The sequence below is a fragment of the Melanotaenia boesemani genome, chromosome 12 (assembly GCF_017639745.1).
Source record: "Melanotaenia boesemani isolate fMelBoe1 chromosome 12, fMelBoe1.pri, whole genome shotgun sequence".
NCBI lineage: Eukaryota > Metazoa > Chordata > Actinopteri > Atheriniformes > Melanotaeniidae > Melanotaenia > Melanotaenia boesemani.
In genome coordinates this window covers 3,268,907-3,291,840 of record NC_055693.1, presented here as the reverse complement: position 1 = coordinate 3,291,840, position 22,934 = coordinate 3,268,907, and the positions used below count along the sequence as shown (strand labels likewise).

The 22,934-nt window shown below is 41.6% G+C and overlaps 1 protein-coding gene across 2 annotated transcripts in view; it reads left to right on the top strand.

Annotated features, from left to right (window-relative positions):
• The first annotated feature begins 1,103 nt into the window (after window positions 1–1,103).
• The window catches only part of LOC121650662 (diacylglycerol kinase beta), a 155,832-nt gene continuing 134,001 nt past the window's right edge, over window positions 1,104–22,934 (top strand). For both annotated transcript variants that reach the window (XM_042002276.1, XM_042002275.1), the window contains exon 1: window positions 1,104–1,463. The gene's annotated coding sequence lies outside the window, so the exon portion shown is untranslated. The remainder of the gene's footprint in view (window positions 1,464–22,934) is intronic.

Here is a 22,934-nt window from a genome sequence, read left to right as displayed (position 1 = left end):
AGTGGATTCAATTGTTTTTCTTTTGTTTTGTTGTTTTTCAAGTAGATTAAATTTTAATATAGTAGATTTTAATATCTGTAATCAACAGTGAAATAAGGTGGTAATTTGTGCAGTTAAAGTGATTTTAGTTAGGCCTAAGAAGGAATGTAATCAGGGTGGTGGGGAATTTTTGCATTCTAATATATTTCATTTACCATGTTAATGATTGACTTGATTAAACTCATCAGGATAGCCATCTAGACCTGGGGATTTGAATTTTGGTGTGTGATGCAGAGTTCTCTGCGTTCATCTGTACAGAGCGGTTTCTCTCATTGTTCAGCTTCTGTTCGGTTGAGGTGTGGAAGGAAGACACTCTTTAGAAAAACACTGATTTCTGTAGGTGAGGATTTGTGTTCTGAAATGAATAAATTGTAAAGTATACTAAAGATCATAGCATTGTTGCACCTTTTGACATTTACTGTCAGAAACTAAACAAAAAAAGAACAGTGTTATTAATTAATCCTTGTCAACAATATTTGAACTATAAACTTTATCAAAGACTGATCGCTCACACTAACAACTTACTAAATTAGTGAAGATGAACCTGTTTTCTGTTATTGGAGTGATCTCACATCCTCCTTGATGCAATGCCACTTGTTGAGGTGGACAGATTTAACAAATATATCCATCTGCATGCTAATCCACGGCTGGAGCTGCGTAGGTACAGAGTGAGAGAAAGTCACAGATTTACTGTTTTGATTGGTCAAAGTTATTGGCTTAATATGTGTTGAACATCCAGACTGGCTGCAATGTGCAGTTATTCACTAGGAGACCCTGCTTTGGGAATAATGGCTCTATCAGAAGTGAAAACAAATAACATGTTTTGTATTAGAATAGTGGTATTAAAAAATATTGAATCTTATATTTTGACTAGCAAATATAGAAGTATCCGTTCCAGAGCATCAGTACTATCCTTTTTCAAAAGATCACCCCCGCATCTGTCTGGCTCTAATAGAGAATAAAAAGAGGTGAAAGGCATATTTGACCATACGGGAGGAGGAGTAGGAGGAGTAACAACAGTGAGACAGAAAGAGGGCGAGAGAGGAAGCTGAGCACGAGGAAGCAGAAACACACACATAGAAAGCCTTAACCATGCGCACACCAGAGTCAGAGAGAGAAGGGAGGAGAGGGAGGAGAGGGAGGGCGGCCGAGGGAGAAAAGAGGCAGGTTTAATTAATTCAGGCTGGATGGGAGGGATGTTGCTGCTGTCCCTGCTGAGGCTCCAGTGCCTCGGCTGTCGTGCTGCATGTTGCTGAGTGTTTGCAGAGAGGACGTCTCCGTAGCCGCTTGCTGGGAACCAGAAACCAGTCCAGTGCAGCCACAGCTCCACATCGTGGTCTCACTGGTCTGGTCTGTCTGAGCAGCTTCATAGAACCACTAACAGGGAGGTTGAACGGACACAGATGGAGCAGCAATGCCCACAGGTAGGAGAGACTTCCTTAACATCACTCCTTCTCCCATTTCTGTCTCATCCTCTTGCTTCCACATCGATGAGCTCCCTGGTTTTTCTCTCCTGTCATCTGGTGTGCCACTGCTGTTCCCACCTTGTCTCTGCTTTTCCTTTTTGCTTTGCAACGTCTCCCTGGTGAGCAGAATTTTATTTTTATGCCTCTTCAACTTTTCTTTGCTGCATCTGAGCCAAGAGATGCTGGTTTCTCTTCATTGTGAGGATTCGTTCAGGCAGTGATGTTGTAGTTGCACATTAGGGAATGTGATGGGTCTTTGGGTGGAGATGGATTTAAAAGAAAATTCTTCGGAGTCGGTGAAGATCAGAAAGCAGCTGAGTCGTGCAGCATTTCAGCACAACATGGGATCGATACTGTAGTCTGATCAGCTGCTATCTGATGACAGTGGCAGATGTCGCCTCCCTGGGTCAGGTCACCCTTTTACAGAAAAAAATGTATTTAAAAGACTTTTTAAAATAAAATCTGCCATCACTGACTGTAGTTTGTCAGAGGTGCAATCCAAGGGCAAAAACATTTCTCACTACAGTCTACAAGTACTGGATGTGACCTGTCCTGATTCACCGATTTATCAACACTTTGCATTATTCCTGGTCATTCTCAAGTTCTATTTAAAATCTGTAAGGAAATGTTGCTCAGCTTCATGTCAGAGTGACGCTTTGGCCTCAGACAGCTGATTCATCTCCAGTCGGCACGCCTAATTAGATCCCATCAAATGTTATTTGTTCCTTGGCAGCATCCACTCAGCGGATGATAAACATGTCAGACTCTCTTGAGTCTCGAATCAAGGGAAGAAGAGCGTGAATGTGAGCAGGGTGTGTGAGGAACAGGGTCGTTTAGCAGCGTTCGGATATGCTGCTCACGTTCAGAGTCCCAGAGAAAGAGTGTGAAGCCCCTGGGGGGGAAGGTATCAGGCCGTGTTGGTGAAGGGGCGGCCGCTGGGTCGGAGCAGCTGGGTGAAGGTGGTGGTGAAAGCCGCCTGATGATGAACCATCAGACAGTAATTCATCACAAGGATTAAGAGGTGAACAATCAGCTGTCTGTCTGCACGATTAGGACCAGAGCTCAAATTGATTCCTTTCATTTCCGTGGAAACTGGAATTTAGGATGAACCTGATTATCAGCCTCATGCAAAACACCAGAGCATAAACAGATTTACTAAAACTCTTCAAATGAACCAAAAATTGGGCTGAACTGAGGGACAATTGTCACTAACCAAGCAAACAGCTTTGAACGCATCTTTAGTAATCGTTTTTTTTGGGGGGGGTTAAGCCTCAAAGCTTGACTAGATTTCCCCCAAGCACTTTTTCTTGTAGGCCTATTATGAAAATACTATTGTCAGCTCTGTGGGGTGAACTGTGATGGATAGTTTCCCTTTACGTGATCTTCAGAAGTTTTCCATGCATTTCCATCCCGTTTACAATCCAGCCACAAACTGTAGTGTAGAATGATCCATAACAATAGAGGTTCACAGTACCATACCAGTCATGATAATACTTGTAGATTTCTATCTATCTATCTATCTATCTATCTATCTATCTATCTATCTATCTATCTATCTATCTATCTATCTATCTATCTATCTATCTATCTATCTATCTATCTATCTATCTAAGGTCGAGGGTCAGCGGAGGTTCTCCTGGTCTTCACCAGGTTACTGGCAGCTCGGCTCAGGCTGGAATTTGATTTCTTTAAACTTACAAACAGGTTGGAGGAGTTTGTGGAATTTTGGGGTCTGCAAAATGTTCTGTGTTCAGTTACGGAAAATTGTTTGGTTTTTTAATCGCATGAAATGTTGCGATTAATTGTGATTAATCGCGTTATTATGTACAAAATTTTCTTTTTCCTTAGAAAGAAGGCCTACTGCTCTGTAAAATTTAAAGTACAAACACTAAATCAGGGGTGTTCAACCTGTGGCTCCAGAGCAGCAAGTGGACTTCTGGACCTTCCACAACGGCTCTTAGTACGTGGTTAAACATGCTAAAGAACTAACTAATGTTTTTAAATATAGATATAATAGCAAATGCAGGTTTTTTAGCAATTTTTGATTTCTTTTCATGGATTAATTGTATTGAATTTCCACAACATAATGACACTAAATATATTTTTTTATTTTCTATTTTTCTTGTCATTAGGTTGGAAACTATGGACCTTTATTTCATCATTTTCCACAAATATCTACATCCCATTTGCAAAGGTTTATGTTTTTCTTTATTTTAAAACCTAAAAATAGAAATAAAAATTTGGTTCTTCAAATCTAACAACAAATTATAAACTATAAGTTGTCTTTTTTCAAAAGGTCTCATAGCATCTGCGTCTCTAAAGGAGTTTTATTTAGCTGGCTGAGGGAAAAATGGCTCTTTGGATTGGAAAGGCTGCAGACCCCTGCACTAAACACATAAACAGGTTTAGCAGCAGTTTTCTCTTTAAACAGCAACAGTTAAAATATGTCTTCATATAAATTTATAAAATCAAATATTTATAAGAAAGAAGGATGAAATGTTCAGGATTTACTAACTAAAAGGTAAAAAGTCAGCAGGATGAATTTAAAGCTGTGAAGCTGCTTCCTTCTAAACACAGAAGGAACAATATGTGATGAATATCAGCATCAGGTGAACAGACAGAAAGCAGGATGAGAATCTCACAGCTTCTAGATGGTGAGGAGAGAGAAATATTCACAATATGCACAATAACTTCCATCCATGCACCTTCAGCTGAGCTGGAGTTGGTTTAGTGAGGATAGCAGGTAAATAGTAGCAGGAATAACTGGAAATGAGGAAAAAGTGGAAACATGGAAATAATTTATGTTGTGTGTTTGTTTCAGTGCCAATATTTATTTCTCCTGAAAGCCAAGACTTGATAAGATATGATAAAATAATCCCTTATTTGTCCCACAGTGGGGAAATTTCGGTGCAACAGCAGCAAAAACAGTATTACAGAGATAAGAACAAAAACTGTACAGAACAAAAACTATATCAAAGGTCCATATAAACTCTATATAAAAGCTATATAAAAAGCATATATACAAAATGAGTTTACAGTATTAATATTGCACATCTGTGTGTGTTATTAGTTTCCCGTTGTGGCTGTGTGGCTACTGGGAGCAGTGCAGATTGTAGAGTCTGACAGCAGCAGGAAGGAAGGAGCTGCGGTATCTCTCCTTCACATACCATGGGTGAAGCAGCCTGTCACTGAAGGAGCTGCTCAGTGTTGTTAAAAAGTCCTGCATGGGGTGGGACGTTTTCTCCATCAGAGACGAAAGCATAGCCATCATTCTCCTCTCCGTCAACACCTCCACGGATCGAAGGGGCATCCCAGGACAGAGCTGGCCTTCTTAACCAGCTTGTTCAGTCTCTTCCTGTCAGCAGTCGAGATGCTGCTGCCCCAGAAGACCACACCGTCATAGATGGCTGATGCCACCACAGAGTCAAAAAAGGATCTCAGCAGTGTCCCCTGCACTCCAAAAGACCTGAGTCTCCGTAGGAAATACAGCCTACTCTGTCCTTTTTTTGTACAAGTGTTAGTGTTGTATGTCCAGTCCAGTTTGTTGTTCAGGTGAACACCCAGGTACCTGTAAGATGTCACCCTCTCAATGTCCATTCCCTGGAGAGAATGACTTGAGAGAACGATGAGATGAGAAAAGGCTTGGTCACTGTTGATCTGTGTGTTATTTCTACAAAGTTCTGTTAGTAATAAATTCTGCTTTCTTCTTCTGGTCGGCCTTTATGCTGCTATATCTATTCATACATTCATTTTACATCATTTTAGCCTCACAATCTGACATCTGAGGCTGGAAACATCATATCTGATGCTGACTGGGATTAAACAGGTTCAGATCCTACATGCAGTATAATAAAAATAAAAATAAAAAAAGAAATAATAAAAAAAAGAAACAGACTAAAAAAATTAGCAAAAAATTGTATTGGAGTTTTAAGAGTTAAAAAACGTTCGGTCTTACGTAACGTGTCCATCTTTGGACTGGCCACCAGATGGCAGCAGAAGCAAGCTGCGTGATTAAAGCAACGCTTGGGTTCTGGTTCAGTTTGTTACCCCAGATTGCGTATGGATCGTGTCCCATGATATGTGGAATTAGGAAGTTTATTTCTTTTGGACGGAGATGTCATGGATTCAGTAGTAAACGCTAATCTAAGCAGTTATCGGAGACTGCTTTATAAAAGATTAACTTTCAACTAAGAGGACTAATAAGACAATGTGAGAAACCAGTGTGGAGGTTAGTTATTCTGGCCTGTACTTAGTTTTGTTTAAAGAACGTGCATGCACTCTGCAGCCTATGTTGTGTATCGAGGGTTTCACATTTAAATCTGGTCAACCCGTTGTGATCAGTTTGACAAGTAATAAAGTGGTTTTATTTAATTGCGACTTTTGCAGGCTCACCTACTTCCACGTAACGAAGTGGTGGTCAGTAAACCGAATTGTTGTAGAAAGGTGATGTAATACTTTGAGTATTTCCATTTCCAAAAAAAAAAGATCAACCTCATGTCATATGTGCATTATCTTACATGTTATCCAAGAAAGATTTAATCTAGGAATCGGAGAAATACCCATCAGTTCAGTTTGTGGTTCTACCTGCTGCTTTGGAGCAGCAGCTTCTTGCTGCAGGTCTCGGTCCGCAACAAAACACAGGAAGCAGGCTACAAGGCAAAGGGCATTGTGGGTTCTAATCACAAATGATTAGATGATTATTACTGATTGATTGATGAGAGTAGGACAGACACTCAGAACGGACAAGAGCTGGACAAGACTTTCTCCATATGTAAGTTGTTTAAAGCCTAAATAAAATCTAATAATACTACAACATGCAGCAACACCGCATGTGTTCCCAGCTCAGGATGAAGGAGGAGAAAAAGCCACCGGTGTTGACAGTTCGACATATCAGAATAGCATACCGTAGCCTTGTCTGTCGGTTTAGACTACTTAATCAAAACAGCATCGAAGTCGATGCTAAAATAAGGGTTTAAACAACAATACAGGCTCACCTGCAAACACATTAACAGAAAAACTGTATTATAAGTAAAGTTTCACACACTTCATCTGAGTTTTTAAGTTCATTTACCCTCAAGTTTAGTCATACAAGAGGTTGGATTATTTGTGGTTTATTTGTGGTTTGACATAAATAATTGGGAGTTGAAATATATATATTTTTTGTTACTTGATTTAATGGATAGTGGATAAATTTAAAAGAAGTACGCATGAAGTTAAAAAAAACCCTGAATGGGGGAAAAGATGCATTGAAATCCCAATCATTGTTTATTAATTGAATCAAGCACCCCGAATCAAATCGTGAGGTACCTAAGAGGACACACCCCTAGACAGGGACAGCAACAAAGAAAAAAAATCTGAGCAAGAAGGAGAAGGAGAAGATTACTTTATTATCATTCGAAAACAGGACAACGGAGATGCACCGCAGAATGAAATTACATCACAACCGCCCAATAAAAACATCACAGATAAAAACATTGTGTAAAAGTAAAAATCTAAAAATAAACAACAGTAATTATAAAAATATAAATGCAATTTAAGATAAATTAATATGATTAAAGTGCAAATGCTGAATAAAGTGCCGGTGCCCAGTATTGCCTCATGCTGCTTGTGTTAGTGTGTTAGCGAGTGTTTAAACTGCTGAGCAGTCGGATGGCAGGTGGATAAAAACTGTCCCAGAACCTTCCAGGTCTGCTTGTCAGACTGCGGTACCTTCGGCCTGAGGGCAGGACAGAAAACAGTCCAGAGCAGGGATGAGTGGGGTGCTTGATGAGCTTCACCGCCCTGGTCATGCAGTGTTGTTTTGCCAGGTCCTGAAGTGGGGGCAGCGTGACCCCAGGATTCCTCTCAGCTGCCTTCACCACCCTCCTCAGTGACTTTTTGTCTGTCGCTCTCGTGCCTCAGAGAGATGTTGCTGCTAAGGACACTATTGTAATACACCTTCTGCCTCTAGAAGGTGGTGAGGATTGCTGGGCTGAGGTGCGCTCTCTTTTTAAGTGTGGGACGATCTTCACAGCAGCACCCTGATGTGAATTGGGGTGGGCATGGGCTTTTTTTTTCCTGAAGTCGATCACTAGTTCCTTGGTTTTGCCTCTCCTCGCCGTCCTGGACCAGACCCACCCCTGTTGTGTTGTCCGCGTACTTGATGATGTGATTTTTTTCTTGGCGCAGCAGTCGTGGGTCATCAAGATGTAGAGCAGAGGGCTGAGAACACACCCCTGCAGAGAGCTGATGATGGTGTCTCACCTGTTGTTTCCTCCCCTTACAAACTGAGGCCTGTTTGTCAAAAAAACCTTAAGGGGGATGTTCAGTCCCAGTGGGTCCAGTTTGTTGATCAGATGCTGTGGGATTATAGTATTAAAGGCTGAACTAAAATCCACAAACAGCATCTGGACCAGTGAGTTCTTGTTTTCCAGGTGACCCAGTGTCAGGTGAAGTGCAGTGGACATGGCATCCTCTGTGGACCAGTTTGAGCGGTAGGCAAATTGAAGTGGGTCAAGTGAAGGGGGTGGGATGGAAATGATGTGAACTTTGACCTGTTTTTCAAAACACTTCATTATTATGGAGGTGAGTGCTACAGGGTGAAAGTCATTCAGGGTTGGGACTGTGGATATTTTTGGAACTGGGGTGATGGCTGAGACTTTGTAGCACGATTGCACCACTTCTTGACGTGGGGACATCAAGCGGCAATATCAGCCTGTAAAATGTGAAGCCTGCGCGGAAGTGCAAAAAGAAATTGCAGTTCCCCCCTCATCCACTAGGGGCTCCAAAACAGCAAATCCCCATAGACTCCCATGTTAAAAAGACCAACTTCACAGAAGAAATGTTTAAAGCCTGGTACAAAAATCCATTTTAGGATTAATAGGTCAAGTTTACCTTCATGACAACTGTGAGGGGGGTGATTTTTTTTCTAACTCATCCGTTTGGATGTTGTTTAATCTTCAAATTATGCATAATTAGGGGCGTGTCCTTTTGATTGACAGGTATCCAGTATCCACAGAAAGAAGGGAGAGTGTAGCACAACCACGGTTTTTAGCCGGCTAACAGCGCGCCCTAGCTTTAGTCGGCCTACCTCCGTTAGCTGGTTACCTACCGTTGCTCGGGGTTAGCTTGGTTTGCTCTTAGCTACAGGCAGCTTAGAGTTTGATGGCTGTCAATCATCCACCCCCACCTTCACAGTCCCCCTCTCAGCTTGACTTCTTTGCCCATTTTTGGATTTTCCGGGACTAACAACGCTACCAAGATGGCGACGGTGAAAACGCTTATTGAGCTTCACTTTTGCTCTTCAGAAACCTACGGGTGACGTCACGGAGGCTCCATCCATCTTCTATATACAGTCTATGGGGGACATGTGCCAGTTGTTCTGCGCACTCCTCAAGCACGCAGCCCGGTAGCTGGTCAGGACCTGCAGCTTTTCCTGAGTTAATCCTCCTCAGGGTCCAGTGGAAAGCAGCTGGGTTAAGAAACAGCACCTGCTCTTCTTGTTGGTGGTAGCCTTCCTTCTGGTGTGTTGTTGAGAGCTTCAAACCATCCAAAATATTTATTGAGTTGGATTAGGAAGTCTGTGTTAGTATCACAGGATTGAGGAGTGAGCTGTGTATAAGCTGTGACAGATTTAATCACCTGCCACAGTCCCCTGGTGTTCCTAATTGCTCTATTCAGCCTTGCTCCTGCTGTTCTTAGGACCGCAGCATCACCAGATTTAAATCGTCTGTTGATCTCAGCAGGGCTCGCCCCTCAGCAGTCATCCAATGTTTCTTGTTCACCCTAACTGTGATATGTTTTGTTTCACCAACATCTTCTGTGCTCTTGTGTATGTAGTGTGTATGTGGCAGCCTTTCTGAACATGGCCCAATCCGTGCAGGACTGTCATGGCTCCTTCTTGCCACATTCTCACCAATTTTGAGGAGGGCCTGGTTCTGGTGAGCAGGGGTCAGTACACTGGAGTTGGCGTGACCAAAATATGGTCTGATGAACCTTGGTGGGGACGAGGAGCAGCTTTGAAAGCTGCTTTGATGTTGGTGTATACATGATTATTGGCTCTTCAGGTTGCAAAATCCACATGATGGTAAAAATGAGGAAGAACCTTTTTTGTGTTGGCCTGGTTGAAATCCCCAGCACCAATAAATACCCACTCAAGGTATTTACTCTGCAGACCACTGATGTAGTGATAGAAGATGTCCACAGATAATGTTAACAGCGATGATAAATACAACTGAAAATTCCCATGGAAGATAGAAGTGGCGACATTTGACTGCTAAAAACTCGATGTCTGGTGAACAATGTGAGAAGTACTGTTTGTGTCAGTACATCATCTCTTGTTTATGTAAACACAAAAGCCTCCACCCCACTGAGAGCACTGCTCCTATACGCTCGGCGAGTTGTCAGTCCCGCTATGCTAATAGCATCCTCCGTGACTGTGTCGTTGAGCCAGGTCTCACAGAAAACAAGAGCACAGCAGTCTCTCACCTCTTGTTTAGATGTGAAGTCTAGCTTCATAATACACACAATCCAGTTTGTTCTGAAGAGAAGTGGCATTCAAAAAAGGTTAGCTTTAGCCCTAGCACTAGCCCTGCTCTGGGCTCCACGCTTCTGCTTCCATGCACACTGCTGCCTAAGTCTTCTCTGCAAGAAAACAGCCATGGTGGGTGTAACGGTGCTGAGCAGGCCTCCCTCTGTGTTCGCAGCAGTCCTGGGTCTTGCTATAAATCCATGGTATTTGAGTTCACGAAATCCATTGTTTGAAAACTGTGCAGTAGTAGCAGGCTGTTCGGATTATAAACCTTTCGTTTAACAATCAGTGTATCTATCGTGAGTCCTTGCAGCCGATGACGACATGGGCGGCATTGTTAACCAAAAACAGGTTTGGACCAAGTACAGAATAAACAATGGATTAGGGAGACAATAGAAATCAGGAAGTGGGCCAATGACGCCATCGGCTGGGAGGAGGGAGTTTCTCCTCCAGAGACCATGTGACGGCAGGGGGCGTGGCCAACAGATTGACCAACTAGGAATAACAGCTGATAAATTACAAGTCGCAATGATGATGATGCTTCTGAGGAAGACTGCAAACACCAGGTGAAACATGTCAAGTAAAAACGAATTATGTTGCAGCATTTGTGTAAAAAGACTTAATCTATGATCTTTTTTAAATTTCTAAAACAGTTGTTTTTGGATTGCCAGAGCTTTGTTCATTTTTAGTCTCCAGACCTGAAGAACTGGCCGTAATAGGATCTCTACTCATGCTGTTCAAGACAGATCTAAGAACTGCATCAGACTCAGTTTTCCTACACGCACGGCAGCCCAGAAAAGCTGCATGTCGGCACACAAACGCCAACACAACTGATGTAGACTTCCTGCAGTTCCAGCCTGCTAACAACACTGGAAGAATAGCAAAGCGTTGACATCAGGGGGCGGCCATAGCTAGGCTGGTTGTCTCCTGTTCAGGATGAATGGAATCAGGCCCAGTACAAAGCTCCATCTTGATTTTTTTGCTGTAATGATCTGGCAGAAATATTTTGGGAATCATAAGAAGAGGCTTTATTTTGGCCACATGAATGACTTTTCAGTAGAGAGCTGCAAGGATCACTTCTCTAATCAAATATATCCTCCACAGCAGACTGACTGTAGTGGTAACAGGTCAGCGTGGAATCACATTCTCCTAAAGCTGAATCATCAGTGTGGGTTTATTTACTGGGAGCGTGGGAGGATTCACTGAAAGTGAAGGAAATGTTGTCATCTGTCATGTAAAATATGAGAAACTGGAAGTGTTTTATAAAAAGAAGATTGTTTGAAGCAGCATGTGTTTGTGTTTTTGTTTCTGGAATTTTTTTAGAGTTCTTTATCTTGCATGGCTTTTGTTTTGTCCACATGTGTAAAAGAGTTGAGAAGTAAAACCTGAACCCCATCCATCTGGTTTATTGTTGCTAATCCCTCTTTCCTCGCTGAGCCGGGTTATAACATAAGGAGTTTAAAGGTCAAGATAAATTAGGTAAAATGACATTCTGGTCTTAAGTGTGTCCACATGTCTTCATCCCACTTCCTCCATTAAACCTGCTGTAGTCTGTCCTTGAAAACATTAAGAGTGGTGCACACAAAGTTTCACAAAAATTCAAAAATCAAACAAATAACCAACATCCAGAATATCGTCTGTCAGATGATGAACTTCTTGGTTTTACTGTGTGGTTTATCTAAAGCAGGCTGTTTGCAAAAGTTGCATCCTTCCATGTCTTTCCTTCATTTAATGGAAAACAGTGATAGAAGAATAATAAAGTACTTGTGTTCGATCAAATGCAATGTCCGAAATTAACTTTTTGACTCACCGGCCAAGTTGGCCAGTAGATAAAAAATCCACCGGCCAAACATATTTTTTACTGGCCAAATTATTAAATAATGTTACACACACATCCCTCTACACACATGTTATTTTCTATAATACTATGTTGTGTTGTATCCAAACTGAAAGTGGAAGCCACAGCAACATTAAACAAAGGCAACAAGAAAAATGGTTTTACTTGATAAAGTGTTAATGTTTGGATGAATGAACTAAAACCTGATCAGACCCGTCCCTTTCTGCTCTTCGTCTGGCCTCCTGCTCCTAACAGTCCACGTGCCACAGCATTACAGCCTTGGTGGGATCACACTCCCTGATATTTGCTTTTTATTTCATTGTTTAAAACATAAACTGAACAAAAATTATAATAAATAAATTTAAAGCTTATTGATCTGATTCATGACAAGTCAGTAATATTGAATATAAATAGCTTATCAATAATCATAAAAGCTTATTTATAATAATAATGAACTTAATAACTGATCAGTACAATAACAATATGTATCATTATTATTATAATATTGATAAGTTAATTGGTTGACACCTGTTCGGAGTCTCGCGGAGTCACGTCACACCCGTTATGCAGCTGTCGTCACCCTTCAGGTTGTAAACAGCTAAGCTAAGCTAACAGGCTAACATCACGTCTAACAGAGTGCTGCTGTGCTGACAGCGCGGCACACGCAGGTGTGTTACCACCTACAGTCAGTGCATGAGAAGCAAGCGGAACCGGGCCGTGAAGCAGACAGAAGGTTGATCTTTGTGGTTGGGGCTGTAAGCTGCTGATTTAGCCTCCAGCTCACCGTGCTTTCTTTTGGAAAGCTGGCCGGCTCCTGCTAAAAATCTCCACATATTTACCTACTTAATTAGCCTGAACTAAACGGAAAACAGAGCTGAAACAGTGAAGAGCATTCTCGTGCGCTTCGTTCATATATGCAGACAGCAGAGGAACATGAAGAAGAAATCCACCAACAGGAGGACTGAAAAACATGGCTTATTTGGTACAAACATTTACTCACCATTTGGCGGACAGCCCTCTGAGCTTTACTCTCCAAACGAAAAATTTACTCGCATTTGACGCCTGGTGAGTGTTAATTTTGGACCCTGATCGTGTGACTTTTGCAGGGTCACGTACAAAGTGGTGGTCAAACAAACTAAGAAGAAAGCTGTGAGATGTTGAGTACTTTTGTTAAGTTTAGATGCAAGTTTATAAGATGATATCAGTTTCACTGACTGGATGTTGAACACGTTTCTCCCGACTGAGATAAGAATTTCTGCAGTAGATTGACTAAGAACAGACTTTGCTGTCATGAGAATTAAATGGTAAATGGTCTGTACTTATATAGCACTTTTATCCAAAGCGCTTCACATGTACGTCACATTCACACATTAACACACTGATGGTGGAAGCTGCCATGCAAGGCGCTCAACCACGACCCATCAGGAGTAATTAGAGGTTCGGTATCTTGCTAAAGGACAGCTCGACATGAGCTCTTTGGGCCGGGATCAAACTGGCAACCCTTGGGCTACAGGACAACCACTCTACCCACTGAGCCATGTCGCCATCAAAACTATACATTTTGATGTCCAGTGTCTTGGTCATGTCCCTGAATAAGTCTCCACAGAACCCATCAGAACCAGGTCTTTGGCTGGATGGTGTTAATTCCCTGTAAACACGTCTACACGACACTACGTCTAAGTGTCCTCCATCTTTTTCGGTTTTATCTGAGGATGTGGAGGGTGCTGATCTTAGTTTCAGACATTCTTGGTTTCCTCTAAAGCATGTTTGCAGCTGAGGTGGTGAAACAGATTGCTCTTGTTTTTTTCCAGAACATTTCTGAGGAAGAACTGCAAGTTTGGTTTAAAGGTTTTTGTTTTTTTAATTATCTGTCAAGGAAATGTTTCTATGTACATGTGTGTGCGTGGTCGTGTGTTATGTGTGACTCATGGCTTAATTGCCTGGGGGACTTGGATGGATAAAGATTCTCTTATTTTTAATGGAAAGTATTTTAAAAAAAGTGCTTTAGGAATGTTTGATTGATTGATTGGTTGGTTGGTTGGTTGGTTGGTTGGTTGGTTGGTTGGTTGAATAGAATGGACTGAGTAGATCATGCTGTGTTGTATTAATCTGCGTGAATGAACTGTTGCTGCATTCTTTGCTGTCTTTTTATTTTATTTATTTATTTACTTTGTGTGTGTGTTTAGCTTTTTTAAATCTGCATACATGAGGCTTCATCCAGGACGCCGCCTCAGCTGCTCCCCGTCTGCATGACTAAACCCAGAAATAAATGCAGAATTATTGCTGGACCACATGATCCTGTTTCAGAGACTGAAGCGTCGCAGGCCGGAGAGGCGACATTTTAGAGTATTACTTCCAACTGGTTGCCATACCCATGTGAATGCACTGCAATCAGCTGTCGTCGTGTAGCTTTGGCCTTTTCGTTCCCTCTCAGTGGTTTATACACAATCCCCCGGTTGCCATGACAACCGGGCCATCCATAAATACTGGTGGTATTTGCGAGGCTGTAACCCCTGTAGGATGGAGAACAGAAAGCTTTATGCAAACGTGGCCTGCAGAGAAGCTAATTGCAGATCGATTGGCAGCATCCTCACAAAGTTTTCAGCGTCTCTCTGACACACACACACACACACACACACACACAGTGTGAGCGCTGTGACTTGGATCATGTTACATTTTGCATTTCTGCCTCTTATCCTCCAAACCTGGCCGGCGTATGCACCTGCTGCCGGAGCAGGAACATGGTGAACAGCCTTCATCACGCTGAAAACAGAGAACTGAGCAGATCGATCCTTTCTTTAAAAAAAAAGATGAAGTGGAACGAGTGAGTTGTGATGGAGCTGAGAGGTGAAGTTAGTCAGGGACAAGAAGCAGGAACAGTGTATGTATGAATGTATGTGTGTGTCTTCTCTTTACAGAGAATCAACAACAATCCTTTTATGGGGAAAGATGAAGCTGTGGCGCCTCAGGTTACTCATACCCCCGTACAGTTCAATCTCACAGACAATATTAGCTTTAAATTGTCCCTGAACTTCATCTTCTGCTTGTTTACCTTTGCCCACAGCCTCTGAAAAGGTAAAACCTCAAGCAGAAGGAAACTAAATGTTTTCCTCGGTGTGAGCAGTGCTTAGTTTTGGGGCTAAAATTACTCCTCATGAGCGAAAACTGAAATTGGAGCAGCTGTTTCCTGTTTCCCGTGTGCTGTGGTTGTTGTTGCTCCTGTTGGTTCTGGGAATGGTTCATAAAGCCTTTAATCACCTCTGATCAAATTCACCACCTGCTTTTTTCCAGTAAGAAAAGGGATGACATTACCCTTTTTGTTTAGAGTAGATGTTGGGATTGTTCACATGGCTAGATCACCACTTTTTCGGGCTTTAAAAATGTAATTTGTGCCATAGAATAAAGTTGTTTACATTTTGTTCTGCTGTGTTTATTCTTCCAGCATTTTCTCAGTATCTTCCACCCAAAATAAAAACCAGTCAATAAAATCAAGCTGCAGCAGCAATGAAAAGCAAATGTTCCACGGGTAGAAACTATTCTTTTCTGGTAATCATCTGTAAGACGTTGTTTTCCATTTTCTGTGTTCTAACAACCAAAATATTTCCTTTAATCTGGTGAGGAAAATGTGTATATCCAAATGTATGTCAGACTGTACTACCTTGGTTATTATAATAAAGTTTTAAAATAGCTTGCTAGAGAATGCTTTATAGTCTACAAATAGAAATGTATTCTTTCAGTTTTTCTTTTCCATGATGTGAAACAGTATGTTTTTGTTAAATGAACAGATTGTTTTTCATTTAAATATTTTTCATATTTTACTTGATCTTTATGAATGATAAAAATGGAAGTTATTGTGTTACTCAGCATGTGATATAGTCTTATATCTGTAGCTGGGTCATGAATTGGATTGAATCAAAATCAGTATCTACTGGATAGATATTGTTTGATGGTCAGACTGGTGATTTACACCCTGGTTATTACAGACTGTAATTTGTCTGTTCACAGCCGAGGAAACCTGCCACAGACCAACACACAGGTCTGAACTGTAAAAATACAAAAATGTAAATTAGATTTTTTTTTCTTTTAATGACTTTGTTCAGACACAGATGATGATGATGATGATGATGATGATGATGATGATAAGAGCCAGAGTAGCCAGGACTCTGCAGGTGTTCTGTTTTAAAGTCAAATTCATGCTGGATGAAATGAAAACAACACAGTTTGAACTAAAAACACATACAAACTTAGTGGTGAGCTCATATGTTGCAGTGTGTGTGTGTGTGTGTGGGTGTTGATTTTTTAGTTTGTATTATTCGTCGATCCATCCTTTTTCTACCACTTAACCGGGATCAGGTCGCAGCTGCCTAAGCAGGGAAGCCCATACTTCCCTCTTCCCGGCCACATTCGCCAGCTCGTCTGGGGGGATCCAGAGGTGTTTCCTGAGTGTAATGTGTGATTTTAGAGGTTCGTGGTGGTCGGCAGATGAAACACACAAAGTCAGAGTGCTAGAATAAATGTGTCAGGTTTATTCCCCGCAGCTCATGACACTCATCATTACATCTCAATGGGTTCAGCCTTATAAGCATAGCATAGCATAGCTTGCCCTACCTTTGACACGGACTGGAGAGCCAACAATCCCGGTAGAGTGGCTTAGAAAACCCCGGCTGGGCGTTCGTATACGTAACCCGCAGCAGACTCTACCGAGATGTGGGATTTCCCCGTCTTTATACTTATTTAGAAAAAACACAACATCGCATGAGAGAGAGGATGGCCGGTCCTTTCCCACAGGCGAGGATGAGTCCTGAGATCCTGTCTTGTAAACATATTTACAAGACACCCTTTTCTCACCCTTCCAAAGATAGGCAGTTACACAGTTCCCAAAAGAAGCAGAATAATATAACAAAAACAGTATGCAGGTGGTCACTTGGGACAAAACAAGCAGTTATATAACACCAATAGTATACAGATGGTCATTTTAGGACACAAATTAGATATTCCCATATCACTGAGAAAACTCATTTTCTAGTTCTTTCAGTCACTACCCACAGCTTGTGGCCATAGGTGAGGGTAAGAACGTAGATCCACCGGTAAATCGAGAGTTTTACCTTTTGGCTCAGCTCCCTCTTCACCATGACAGATGCTGCGGCGGTCCGCCTGTCGATCACCTGCTCCATCCTTCCCTCACTCCTGAACAATATCCCAAAAAAAGTTGAATTCCTCCACTTGGGGCAGGACTTCATTCCCCACCTGGAGAAAACACTCCACCCTTTTCCGGCTGAGGACCATGGTCTCAGATTTGGAGGTGCTGATTCTCATCCCAGTCGCTTCACACTTGGCTGCGAATCGCTTTAATGAGAGCTTAAGATCACGGCCCAGTGAAGCCAACAGAACCACATCATCTACAAAGAGCAGAGACCCAATCCTGAAGCCACCAAACTGGATCACCTCAACACCTCGGCTGCACCTAAAAATGCTGTCAATAAAACTTATGAACAGAATCAGTGACAAATGGCAGCCTTGGTGGAGTCCAACACTCACTGGAAACGATTCTGATTTACAGCCGGCAATGCGGACCAAGCTCTGACACTGGTTGTAAAGGGACCGGACAGCTCGTACAAGGGGGTCCGGCACTCCATACTCCTGGTGTACCCCCCACAGGAGTCACCACGACAAGTTAGACAAACAAGTTAACCTTAACGCTTTTGCTTAATAACCAGATCCTTTACCAGACTCATAGCTTTAGCCTGGACTTTCCCATCAACAGAGATGCAATGCTGCCGTGTTACTTAACTGCTGTTGGGCAGAAACCTTTTATTTCTATATTTCAGCTTTTTTCATGAACTGATGCCCGACTGCATCATACAAAAATGTCACACAAGAAAATAGCAGATCTATAAGTTCAACATATAGCAACACACTGTGAGCTTGTTGTTTGGTTATTTTCATCAATAATTATAAAATTAAAAAGAATGGTTTTAGACTTAGAAGGTTTCCAACCAACAGCAACAGGTCATCCTTCCCAACTAACCACCAGGTGGTGATCAACTGACAGCTCCACCCCTCTCTTCTCGAGTATCCAAGTTATGCAGCTGCAAGTCTGATGATGCAACTACAAAATTTAATCATCGAACTGCGAGTGCACATGTGGACACTCTTATGCCTGAACAAGGTGTTCGTTATGGACAGTCCATGATGAGCACAGAAGTCCAATAATAAAACACAACACACATATTCAGATCAGGGGGCCGTTCCTCCCAAGTATGCCCCTCCAGGTCTCACTGTCATTGCCCACGTCAGCAATGAAGTCCCCCAGCAGAACGAGGGACTCCCCTGAAGGAGTGCTCTCTGCCCAAACAACAGTCAGGACCCGTCCCCCCCACCTGATAGGTGGAGGGAGACTATCCTCTCCTCCACCAGGGTAAACCCCAACGTGCAGGCACCAACTCGGGGGCCAATGAATATGTCCACACCTGCTCGGTTCCTCTCACTGGGAGCAACTGCAGCATTGATGTGACGTTCCAGGTCCCTAGAGGTAACTTCTGGAGCCAAAGATCAGACTGCCAGGATCCCCGCCGCCCAGCTCACACTGCACCCGACCTCAACGGCCCCTCCCGCCACACAGGCGAGTCCACAGGAGGGGGGCCCATGTCACCCAACTGGTTTCCATGGGCAAAAGCCTGGCCACCAGGCGCTCGCCTCCGAGCTCCACCTCCAGGCCTTCCTTTAGAGGGGGGGCCCGGTGACCACGTTTGGGCAAGGGAAACCTGGATCCATTAATTTTATTCATCATAGGGGTCTTTTGAGCCACACTTTGTCTGGTCCCTCCCCTAGGGACCTGTTTGCCATGGGTGATCCTACCAGGGGCATAAAGCCCACGACCACAAAGCTCCTAGAATCTTCAGGACGCTCAAACTCCACCACCGTGGTAAGCTGGCGGCTCAGGAGGAATAATTTATCTAATTGTTCTTTTCATTTTTAAAATTTTTTAAATAGTTTTTTTAATTGCTTATTTTTTTTAATGGCTTCTTGGAGATAAAATTACCTGAATTGAATAGAACTCTGAGTTTTACTGTGCTTGCTTTGTTTTCTAATATCTACACATCTTTTTTGTGTTTAGTTATTTTTATCTTTTGTTTTAATGAAGTTTTTAAAAAGTTTCTCATTTTATGTAATTTGATCTAGTTCTGTTTTTTTTTCTTCATTTGTCGGTTCATCAAATTGTCTTCAGTTAAATTACCTCTTTTGATAATAGTTTTTTTGTGTGTGTTATTTTCAATATTTTACTTTTTTGTGTGTGTTTTATCAGACACTAATGATTGCAAACAAACTGTAAGACTAAGTGTTTTGTGGCTGTGAAATATGTTCCATTTGATTTTCTAAGTATAAAATGTAGTTTCTCGGGCTCATATGCAGCCTGGGGGGTTTCTGTGCAGCTGAGCTCCCCGTTGGTGCAGAATTAAGCAACAATCCAACTTTCCTGTGAGAACATGCACATTTAGAAATAAAAAGAGAAAGAAATTTCATTCATTAAAACCATCAGAACCACTGCAGAGCTCTATCCGGAGCTTGTGTAACGAAGGTGCATGTCAGGCTTCAGTTTCAGGTTTCCAGAGTTGCTCCAGCCCAGTTATGGCAGCATGTCTATATTTAGAAGTGCTTGGATCATAAAGATCATAACTGTAAGTAACTGATGTTTGACACAGAAAAGCTGTCTCTGAGATCCTTTTAATCATATGACTGCACATTCCTCTGGCTTCCTGCTGCAGATATCTTCTTGTATGGAAGTCCTGCTCAGCAGGATGTCAGTTAGTTGTCGCCTGAACAGCATTTCTGGACTCAAAACTTCATGGTTTTACAGGCTGAACTCTTAGCTCTCTGTTAGCTCTTGCTTGGTTTACCTCCCCTCCTCTTCAGTGTTATCATCATAATCATCATCATCATTCTAATTAGGCCTCGCAGCTCTCAGCAGAAGCTTTAGGGGCGTATAAGTCAGACTGGAGAGATGCATTAAATTGAATGATGATTAAAAAGCTTCATAATCAGCTTCCTGTTTCAGTTTGAGTGACATTCATTATCTTCATGCTCTCCAGAGAGAAACACATTTTGTGCATAAACTTCCAGAGATGACCCATTTCCCTTTCTTTTTTCTTTTTTCTTTTAAGCCAAACAACATTTTTCTATTTATTTTGTCACATGAATTTAAATAAAAACGGATTTGTTGCAGCAGCTTTTTCAGGAGTGCAGAATAAAGCTGACAGAGGGAAGATAATGTGCCACCGGGGAGGTGTACGCAAGCCCTCTCCAGCTCCATGAGGTACCGGAATGGTCCCAGGGGCCATTCTGCCCTGCAAAAGAGCTCCTAGCCATTCCCTCACTCATGAAGGGGTTTCCCAAAGTACGTACTCATCGCCTCCCTTACAGACCAAGCAAAAAAAAAAAAAAAAAAAGGCCAAAAGAAATCACAAATGGTCGACTCTGTTTGATTTAAAGGTGCACTGCGAAACACCCCTCTTAACAATGACTAATCCAGCATCCATCTTGCATCCCATCTCTACTCTAAGAACTCTCCTGCCAGACAAAGACAGTCTTATCTTAATTCTTTTCTTATCTCCTGCTCTGTCTCTTTGTTTAGGTTTTATTTTAAGATATTTTGTGTTTTCCTTATTTTTAAGGCATTTTATTCCCATGTTCAGCATTTTGGTCAGCAGTTGCTGCTTTATTTAAAGTGCTTTTTAATTAAAGTTAGCTTGGCTCTGCTTGGACATCAAGTTAGCTGTTTATGCTATCCAGAGTAGCATTACTCATGTTTTTGGTAGCTTCACTGATTAGCATAGCCATGTCTATGTCCACAGTGCTTGACTTTCTGTTAGCCGTGTCTTTCTTAGCCCCTGCTGAGTTGCATCTTCTTGAAGTTGAAACTTTTGTGTAGTGATCCAATCTTCAGGTCTTTGATGCATATTCACATCGTCCTCGTTAGGCGGTATTTGGATGTTAACCGGATGTTAACCCCTTAACACCCGGTAGCGGAGGCTGTAGACGCAGGAGGTGAAGCTAAACAGTCAAGCTAAGAATGAAAGTTTAGAGAAATTATAGGTCAGAAATCTGGATAATGAAGCAGTGAAGCTGCATGGATGGAAGTTATTGTGCATATTGTGAATATTTCTCTCTCCTCACCATCTAGAAGCTGTGAGATTCTCATCCTGCTTTCTGTCTGTTCACCTGATGCTGATATTCATCACATATTGTTCCTTCTGTGTTTAGAAGGAAGCAGCTTCACAGCTTTAAATTCATCCTGCTGACTTTTTACCTTTTAGTTAGTAAAACCTGAACATTTCATCCTTCTTTCTCATAAATATTTGATTTTATAAATATATATGAAAAAATATTTTAACTGTTGCTGTTTAAAGAGAAAACTGCTGCTAAACCTGTTTATGTGTTTAGTGCAGGGGTCTGCAGCCTTTCCAATCCAAAGAGACATTTTTCCCTCAGCCAGCTAAATAAAACTCCTTTAGAGACACAAATGTTACCAGACTTTTCAAAAAGACAACTTGTGATTTTTGATAAATATCTACTATAGGACACTTGTCGTTAGTTTTGAAGAACCACATTTTTATTCATATTTTTATGTTATAAAATAAAGACAAACTTTTGCTAAAAGAAGATAGACAGACTTCCGTCTATGGGATGTAGATATTTGTGGAAAAATTTGCAAGTTTCCAACCTAATGACAAGATATTAGATAATGAAAAAATATCTTACAGGTACATTTAGTGTCATTATGTTGTGGAAATTCAATGCAATTATTCCATATAAAAAATGGAAAATGGCTAAAAACCTGCATTTGTTAATATATCTATTTTTAAAAACACAGTTCTTTAGCATTTTAGCCATGTATTAAGAGCCATTGTGGAAGGTCCAGAGAGCCACTTGCAGATCCGGATGTTGCACACCCCTGATTTAGCGTTTGTAAACCAAAATTTACTGCATTTTCTTCATATAGCAGTAGGCCTTCTTTTAAAGGAAAAGGACATTTTGCTTGTAACAATGTTTGCACATATGTAGTCACAGAAGGAACAGTATTTGTAAAAATTACACTACAGTCTATAAATAGTTTTTTGATGGATTTGGTTTGCTGCGGTGACAAGGCACCTACAAGCCTAAAATCAGCTTCTCTAGTTGAGTTAATACCAAATTCCCATTTAAAATAAACACCAGTAATGTCTTTGTTTTTAGGGTAATCGTCTAACCCTTTAATTCCACAGATAATATATCTGCATTAACACTTTAATTTTGACCACCCTATTAAAAAGTATTAGTATCGGTATCAGTGATACTAGCCCTTTATTTGCTTGATATCAAACTAACACCACCGTAGTGGCCACTATGCATGAAAGAGTTAATAAACACATTTAAAACAGCTTGGTTAAATTTCAGGAAAAACATCATCTTGCTTTAGAATATGAGCTCTCTCACTACTTGTGTTCAACAATTCAAATCTTATTTTTCTGCATTGCAGCACACACAAAACTTGAGTTGCTCCCCATGTTTTCAGTCTTTCCTTTTAGTGAAACGCATTTGTCTCGACTAGAAAACTCTTATTGCTTGATTTAATTATACTCCCTGAATATAGGAGCATGTTCAGCATGTGACTGTGCACCATTGCTTGTTTGTGATAACTGTAGTCAGATTGCATAAAGAGTCAAAGTGTTGCTTTAATAAGCTGAACCAGTACTCTGTGTGTTTTTATTCATCGTGAGGACACGTGCAGAAGGGATCCATATCATGCAGTCACATCTGCTCACAACAACCGTGGCGATCTCTCTCTTCCTCCCTGCTTCTTGTTATCGTGAGTTTTGGTGACGTCACTGTTGCCAGGCAACCTCATGAGCAAAACAGAATCCCTCTCTGCTCAGAGGGGAGGCCCCGCATGCTTGATTGGCACGTGCCTTGTATGTTTCCGTCACGCTCTCTCGGCGTGTACAGACCTTCCTCTTTGTTCTCTTTGTGGGAGAACATCACTGAACATAAACATGTGCAGCCCATTAGTACCTGTTTCATGTAGCCCTGCAGTGCAGAGAGCAGC